The following is an 8,912-nucleotide window of genomic DNA, read 5'->3' on the forward strand; positions in this document are numbered from 1 at the left end:
GAGGCTACACATTGGGAGTGGGGGAAAGGAGCAGCCATTCCCTATTACATTTTAAAATGCTTCTTAAAGAGAAAAAGAAGGCATGAGAAGGGTGAAAAGGCATGGGTTAAGACAGATGCAAAGGGGGAGTGAACTCCACGTGTTAGGTGCTCCTACAGCAAAGGCTTCATCAAGGTGAGATGACTGAATACCTAAAAGATGGATGGGATAGTTAAGAAATAAATAAAGCTGGGACTCATGAACTGTAATCAGCTCTATAAAATCAGCAAGACCAATTCAGAATCTATCTGCCCTTTATAGAAGCCAACCCAGAGAATGCTGGCTGGGTGTAATACGATCAGAGTTACTCAATCCATCCAGTACGCATACTGCCGTGTGCTGCATGCAACACAAGTGACAGAGAGGTGTTCCTGGGAGGCCTGTTAGAAAGGAGTTAGAGGAACTGAGTCTTATGATTGGCAACTGAGTCTTATGATTGGCTGTTTATTAATAGTAAATAATATATTGCTAATTAACAATTAAAAATCTGACAGTTCAAGTTATTTTCTTTTGCTTTTCCCTTCTCTTCGTCCCCCTCTCGTGCTCCCCTTTCCACCCTAGTTACCAACTGACACGTGCACACCCCCCCTATGAATTATTATACAGCTGCTGGCAAAGCAGGTTTGATTTGGAAAAAAAGCAGAGAGTATGTTTACAAAAAAAAAGCAACTTAAGTTGCACAGAGTTCAGAAACATGATCACAGTTGTCGGATGTTCTACCTTTCAGCTGTCACATATAATAAAAGTGGTCTGATAATATCAGTGGGACAATAATAAGGGCACTGACTGCTTTGTACTGGCCATTTTGCAATCTGTGGTGGGAAAAAGCGTGGTGCAGCTGTTGGGTATAGTTGAAGTGGGATAGGACTTCTGATTCTGTTCCCACTTTTACTGCTAACGCGCTTGGTTTCAGTCTCCATGGATATGTGTACATGGCATGGTGCCATGCACTGCAATACTGTGTAGATACCAAAGCAAGCTCCCGAACCAGAGGCAGCATAGCCCCAGCACTGTGGCTCTCCATCTGTCCTAATTAGACAAGGCTCTAAGGGTTCTGGGATCAAATCCAGTATCTTTGCACTGCACTGCAGTTTGCTATGTCAATACACTGACTAATTCAGCATTAGCACTTTTACCCCTTTGCTGTGTTTCATTCCTATGTAGGCACCATCTCTTAGGGCATTTATACATGTGCTCTGGAAGTGGGGGTGGGGGGAAGGGCGCTTTAATTGGAGAGCCACTCCAGTGAAAGCGCCCAGAGTGTTACATGCATCAGGATCCCCATGCTGAAAATGGCAGCAGGGGAACTGTAATTAAACTTTAGATGTAGCGCCTCCACCGCCATTTTTCAGCACAGGGAGGCTGATACTGGAGTCTGCTAGTGCACAGTAATTATCACGCTCCAACAGACTCAATTGAGTCTGCTCCAACACTGTAATTACACTGTGTCAGAGAAGCTTCACTGCACATGTATAGGCGCTGTCTCACTGGTTCCCATCTGTAACACAGAGATAACAGCACAGAGATGTTAGGAAGATACCCACATGACTGAAGCATTCATGAAAATGGAGGATTGGGTCAGGAGGTTTCTGAAGAGGGACATGCCTGGGTACAGTTTGTGAGTGCTGTTTTGAAAATCTCTCAGATTTTGAATACCTTGTAGAGGAATCAGTTGCACTAGCAGATGTCTGACTCCATCAAATCTGGATCTCTAGCAATGAAAACTGAACTGATACCAGGCCCCAAGCGACCACCGTTCAGCTGAAGGGCCATCATTCCCCTAGGGTGTTCCCTCATGCAAGGGATCTTCCGTTGGCAGCCAACACAATGGGGTTGGGAGCAACCAGAACTAAGATCTTGTTTTATTGCTGACTAGATAGAAGTTTCTTCATTTTTCATGTCTTTATGACAAGGTATTTAGCGGATTTGTTGGAATCTGACAGGCCACACTGTCAGCACTTCTGTTGTGACCTCAAACTTGCAACTTCTGGGCTGCTAACCACGCACCTTAACACCCACACCACCCCTGCCTATTAGGTAGAAGCTAGAAGTGAGCGATGAGAGCCACAGGAGTTTCATGGGGACTCACAGGGAAATAGCAGGCACTTCATGAGAATAACCCACAGAAAGATTAAAAGGATGGCATTTCTTTCTCTCCCTGCTACCTCTAAAGTTATATTTATAGTTACAAAACTGTGCAAAACTAGGTGTTCTGTGCATTTTGAACTCACATTCTGACCTGTATTCAACCATATCCAATTGCTCTCTTTGGAAAGTAAAACATGCCATGCCCGTAACATATAAAAGCACAACAGGCCTGATCTAAATCCCAGTCGAATTGGTAGAAAGACCGCTATCGACTTCAGTGGGCTCTGGATTGCCCCAAGAGTGCCCCAGTTCTCTAACCTCATTCAGATATAGATATATTTTGAAGGCTTTGTGAAAAGGTTTTTAATCTAAAGGGCTCAGTTCTCTAGTACATAACTCAAGTGAAGCTCCCACTAAGATCAATGGGAACTTTGTTTGAGGAGTAAAGACTGAGATGGCATTTCAGTACTGGATCCAGTGACATTATGAGAACACATTCAAAATGTTTGTTGGATGTTTCATTGACTGTCTGTAGCAAATGACACTTTGTACTATTTTTGATGTCACTGCTGGAGAAAGATACATGATACAAACCTACACACTCTTGACCAAGCGGTACTATTAAAAGCGCAGAAGACATTCTCAAGAGTATTTAAATATCACTGCCCACCTCATGTTGTTAACAATATTGAATGCTAATAATGAATTTCATTATGAATACTGCTGTGTTTCACACTGATATTTTGATACCACCCACAGGACAACACTAAATCTTGTGGAAGTCACTACATGTTGTTCTGCAATGTTCGACTTCACTTAGAGGAATGTCTCAAGGGACAAGCATTTCCAGTGTTTCTTTATCTCCTGTTTATGTCTGACACCTACTAATACTAGGTTTGATGCAGGGAGCTGGGGGGTGGAGTTTCAGCTGTCTCTGTGGCACTGGTCCCATCTCCCACACACATTTTTTTCAAAATCCTAGATTCGTCTATGGGAGCTGATCTGTGCTCTGCTTGGGCTGAGGGAAAAGAGAAGCTTGGCAGTCCTGGCAGGAAAGCAGAGCAGGCATTCTATCCAGCAAAAGGGGATGAAGACAGTCTTAGATTCATGTTGCTTCCCCTGCTATCCCGAAAGCCCAGTCCCTGAGCTACAGCATACCAAGCCTGCGCACCAGCAACAGGAAGAGAATACCAGCATCCCACACCATAAAATAAAAGACCCCCAGAAGCCACATGCTGCCCCTTCCTCTATGCAAGGCAGAGTAGAATCTTGAACTCACAGCCTTGGGCAAGGAAACCACGAGACTATGTGTAGGGAAGCTCACTTCCCAACTGCCCATTCTTAGGCTGTCAGTTTTCCACAACATGGACCACCCCTTTCGGTCACTGCTTGGCCTGACAGAAAAATTTTGGCCAGAGCCAGCCACTGACAAACACAGCTACTCAGTGGGCGCATCTACACATTTATTAATGCATTGAAATTACGGTGCATTAACTTTAGTACCTGTAATAACAGGTACTGAATGCACTGTAATCGGTGCTACTGCGCATTAGCTTTTTACGTGACATTAATGTGCATTAGATGAAGTCTACTGTGCATTAGCACATTAGCATGGTTTTTGCCAGTCGCACTAATGCACAGTAGAATTAGTCTTCTGTACATTAAGCATCTCATGTAGATGTGCCTGTATCATGTAGAATCCTGGAGTTGTACCACTAGTCAGGTACTCTCAGGAGACTGAGCTTCATTTGGAGTGAAGGAAAAATAGCAGCTTGACAGCCCTGCTAGCAAAGCCTCTGAAAAGCAGAGCATGTGTCTGCCCAGCAAGAGGAGGAAGAGAATAGTCTTGAACTTGTATCACTTTGCCACGCAGCCAATAAGCTACAGTGCTTCAAGCCTGCACATCCTTCTCCCCTGGACTCCTAGCCTAGGTACAAACATTCAAAAAGTCCAAGGCAGAATTGATCTAAGTTATATGGTTGTCTATAAGTGGCGTAGTTTAGATTGGTAATGAACAGAACATACATTCACCCTTTGTTGGTGGGGGTGGGAGGCTGCAAATCTCAGACTGGGTTCTGCCATTTTTAAACCAGTCTCTGTTTACCAAACTTCTGCTCTGTTACAGGTATAGACCAGTTTTGCGTGTCAGACTTCTATTCCATTGTGGGTATAAACCAGTTTTCGATCACTTATGCCAGCAAAAGTGTAATGGTCTGTACCTGGTTCTAATGAGATATAGCCTAAGAGAGCACAGCAACCCCAACAATAAAAACTGAAATCCATGTGCAGTGAAGAGGGCTCCAGGCCCAGGAAGATAGTAACCTTGGGCTCATGAGGCCAGCAAGCCAATCACTGAGCTGCAGCCTGCTACCGAGATTACAGGTGAACCGGCAGATTGGCAACTCATTAAAGATATAAGAGAAGCCTACAGCCCAGTATTTTACTACTTATACCCCAAACAAAAACAAAACAAAACAAAATCACACTTATCCCAGAATCTATCTGGCTATCCATGACAACACAATATAGATCATTACCTTTACCAACTGGGGAAACTGAAAATGGGGAGATGGGTGGCCCATAGACAGGAACCATGTCTTCTTGAATTTGCTAATTCTGATATTCTAGGAAACAGTCACGGATTGCTTTTACTCAAATTGCTTTGTTCCACTGAGGCTTTTAGGTTGGACTAATCCAGTGCTTTCATGCCCATGGGGCCTGGGTCCAGGGGCCCTGGCCAATCAGGGGACCCCTGGGTGCCTGGGTTTTCTTGAGAAATGGCAGGTTTCCCCTTGTAGGTGAGCAGTATTCTAACCTGCAAGAAGTCCTGCTTGGGGCTGCCGGGAGGAAGATGCAGGGGGTACCACATGCATAAACATGGCCAGGAATACAGCTGAGCAGCATGGAGAACAGTTCCTTGCAGGTAAGTATATGGAGGTGAAGGGGCATGGGGGAGGGAAGTTTTGGGGGGGCAGATTGAGGTCCCCACAGTGAGGGAAGGAGGAAGTGGGGCAGGGGTTGGGGGTGCTGCCCATATAGGACAGTGCATGGGATCCAGGGCCAGGGTGAGAAGCAGGACAGAGCCACAGGCAGCTCATCCAGGGTGTACGGGGCGGGGCAGCTCCCTGCTGCTGCACAACCTCCCCACCCCGCCCCCAGGGAGGCAGGGGAGGAGCGATGTCCTCCCACCCATATTGTGTGCAGGACAGATGTGGGCTGTCTGCTGTGGACTCAGGGCTCTCCATTGTGTTGCCTTCCCCCCGAAGCCCCATGTCAGCTGTATGCCCCCTACCTGCCTGGCAGCAGTGGGGACAGTGAGTTGTGCCTCCCACTGTCAGGTAGGCAGGGGGGCACAGTCAGTGTGGGGCCCCCAAGACAAAGGCAGCAGAGCAGAGACCCCAAGCCCACAGTGGGCAGCCCATATCTGTGCCCTCCTTGGCTCTACTATGGCCGTTGGGGGAGAAGGGGGAGGAAGGGGGAATGGGGAGCAAGGAGGAGAGGCAGGCATATGCCAGCCCACCCCCTACCCAGCCAGATCCATTCAGCCTCCTCTGCGGGGCACAGAGACCTGTCCCACCCTTTGCAATAGCAGCACTAGGAGGGGAAGGGACCCCTGCCCCTGCTGGTGTTTAGCTCCCAGGACCTGAGTCCCAGGGTGGGGGGAGAAGAGTGGCATGAATGTATTGGGGTGTGGGGCACCTCCAATTTTCTGTTTACCCAGGACCCCAATAAACCTTAATCTATGACTGACTGGGAAGAAATTATTTAGTTGGAATTTATATTCTTGGGAAAGTAACCATTCTAGAAGGAAGGATTTCTTGTCTAAGTCATGCTTACAGTGGAGCAGAGGGGGAAAAAAGCCTTTGGCCCTTGAGAAGGAGCACCTCTGCCCAGCCAGAACAGACCATGGGCAGTCCTACACTCACAGCCTTTCCCCTCCCTGGTAGAACATGCATCCCACCACGCATGGAGCAGCTTGACTGGGCAGCCTTTTGGCGCAGTCTCATTATGCAGGATGGATGTTGGGCATTTCAGCCAGACCCCTTCTGAAAAGCAAATACAGACAAACTTCTTTGATAGCCAACAAATTGAGACAGTCAGCAATCTTGAATCCAAGACCTTGGGCTGACAAGGGCAGTACAGTAACCAATGAGGTACAGCAGGAAGCCTAGCCAGCTTCCTCATACTCCTCTCCTTGGTGCCGGGCAACCTTGCTATAGATTGAAGCCAAGCCTCAGGCTCTGTTCTGTGCCCCAGCCACAGTTTGCTGAGACCAGAATGCCTGACCCAGCACACCTGGCCCTTCAACTTTCCAACCTGAAGCCTTGCCATCCTCCCTCAAGGTTAAGTCAATCACAATAATAAGCCTTAATAACATCTTCATTACGCATTTCCTATCTGAGGCCTGGGCACCCACATCACAGCCAACTTACCCCTTCAACTTTGCACCCTAAAGACTTGCCACTGGTCCAGTAGGCTCAGGAGCCTGCCTAAACTACACTTATATAGGGGTGGGCTGGTGGATGGGAGAAAAAAGCTTCAGCCCTTTAAGAATGGGTACCTCTGCCCAGCCAGAACAGGCTGTGGGCAGCCCTGCATTCAGGGCTTTTCCTTTCATGAGTACAACACACATCCCTACACAAACGGAGCAGCTTAGCTGGGCAGCCTTCTGCCTAAGGAGCCTTGGCCTCCTTATGTGATATGGACAGAATGGGTCTCAGCCACTCCACACCTATGTTCCCAATGCTCAGAATGAAGCATAGGCCGAGAATGAATGACCTGGCATGCAAAGCCCTTCCTCTTTCATCCCCAAAGCCCTACAACAGGTCAGATGGACTCAGGAACTATAATACAAAATGTGTAAAGTTATCATACTCTAGGGAGTATAAGTGTATTGCATGGGTGTGCAGGCAGAAAATTGGGAAAGCCAAGGGATTATGAAAGATGTAACTGGCAAGGGACCTAAAAGACAATAATAAAAAGTGATTCTACAAGTATGTTAGAAGTAAGTGCAGGTCCCATACGACATATGGAAAGCAATCAAGTTGCAGGTGATGCATGAGGGCTGTAATATTTAACATCTTTTCACTTCAGTCTTCATGAATCAAGTCAGCCACTAGATGATGAGCACAGTTGGCAGCAAAGATAGAGAAGGACAGGAAAAGCTTAGAATAGTAAAAGACTAGGCTAGGGGTTATTTTGAAAAGCTATATGCATTCAAGTCAATAGGGCTGGATGGGATAGACCCTAGTGGTATTTGTACATAACACTGGGGTTTAATTCTCCCGAAATTGAAGCAGGCAAAGTAAACCCCCATGGCGTGTACACGCCCAGTCTTTACCTGCCTCTCCAGTGGCGGGGAGGGGAGGGCAAGCTGCCAGCAGATTGAGAGATGCCTGAGCTGTGGGAAGGATCTGGTGCCTCTCCCCAGGCAGCACCCATCCGCAGGCACCTGGCTCAGGTGGTCCCAGAGGGCATTGCAGTCACTGAGGGAAGCATCGAGCCCTGCGCAGCTCAGGCAGGCAGGCAGGCTCTGGGGGAAAAAAAGGATCAGGCTCACTACTTTTTTTTTTTCCTTCAGTGGAGCCTGCCTACCTGGGCCGCCACCAGGCTGCCTGCACAGGCCGCCAGCACAGCCCCTGAGCTGCATGGAGCCCGATGCTTCCCTCCTCAGCTGTAGAGTAGGAAACTAAAACTCCTCAGAGGTGTTTTAGTTTGCTGAGACCCAAAGTCATTTACTGTGTCCCAAAGTCATTTAAGGTGTATTACGCTGCCGAATATACTACAGCAGCTGAAATTAATGCGCAATACACCACCAAATTGGAGAGTAGGTTTAGGTTAGACATCCACAAGAACTACTTCACAGTTAGGGTGACTAGGATCTGGAACCAACTTCCAAGGGAAGTGGTGCTGGCTCCTTCCCTGGGGATCTTTAAGAAGAGGCTTGATGCCTACCTGGCTGGACTCATTTGAGTCCAGTTTTTCTCCCGCCCAGGCGGGGGGTCGGACTTGAAGATCTACAAGGTCCCTTCTGACCCTACTTCTATGATACTATGATTCTATGGATTGGCTGAATCCAAATCCAAAGTGAATACTAGCTGCTTCGCACAGGCCTAATAACTATACATGCTTATGGTGCAGTGGTGTGCCTGATTTGATCAAGAGACAGTAAGACACCAATCTCTTGTCAAGTTAATAGATAAAGAGTTATTACAGGTGGATTTCTTTAGGATTGATGGAACTAGGAGCCTTAACCTACTATAAATATTATGTCAAACCAAATTACATCATCAACTTTCTTGGCCTGGCACACTGCACAAGTGACACCAGTGTGTAAGTGACAGTAACTGAGCATCTATCAGGAGACAGTTCAATGTATCAGACAACATCCAGCATAATGCTGAACCTTCAATAATATCTATGCACAATCACCTTCATAAGAAAGCATGTATATACATCAAGTATTTGTCCAGGGCAGGATCACAGATCTGCAAGTGGGGTTTTCACAGATTTCATAGATTTCATAGACATTAGGGCCAGAAGGGACCTCAGAAGATCATCAAGTCCAGCCCCCTGTCCCAGGGGCAGGAAGTCAGCTGGGGTCATAGGATCCCAGCAAGATAAATATCCAAATTTCTCTTGAAGGTGTTCCAAGCATGTGCTTGAACCACCTCTGCCAGCAGTCTATTCCAGACCTTGGTGGCTCACACTGTAAAGAAGTTCTTCTTTATGTCCAGCCTGAAATGGTCCTCAAGGAGTTTATGGCTGTTCAACCTTGTAATCCC

Source organism: Crocodylus siamensis, chromosome 2 (assembly GCF_052110815.1).
Source record: "Crocodylus siamensis isolate JL-2025a chromosome 2, ASM5211081v1, whole genome shotgun sequence".
Classification (NCBI taxonomy): domain Eukaryota; kingdom Metazoa; phylum Chordata; order Crocodylia; family Crocodylidae; genus Crocodylus; species Crocodylus siamensis.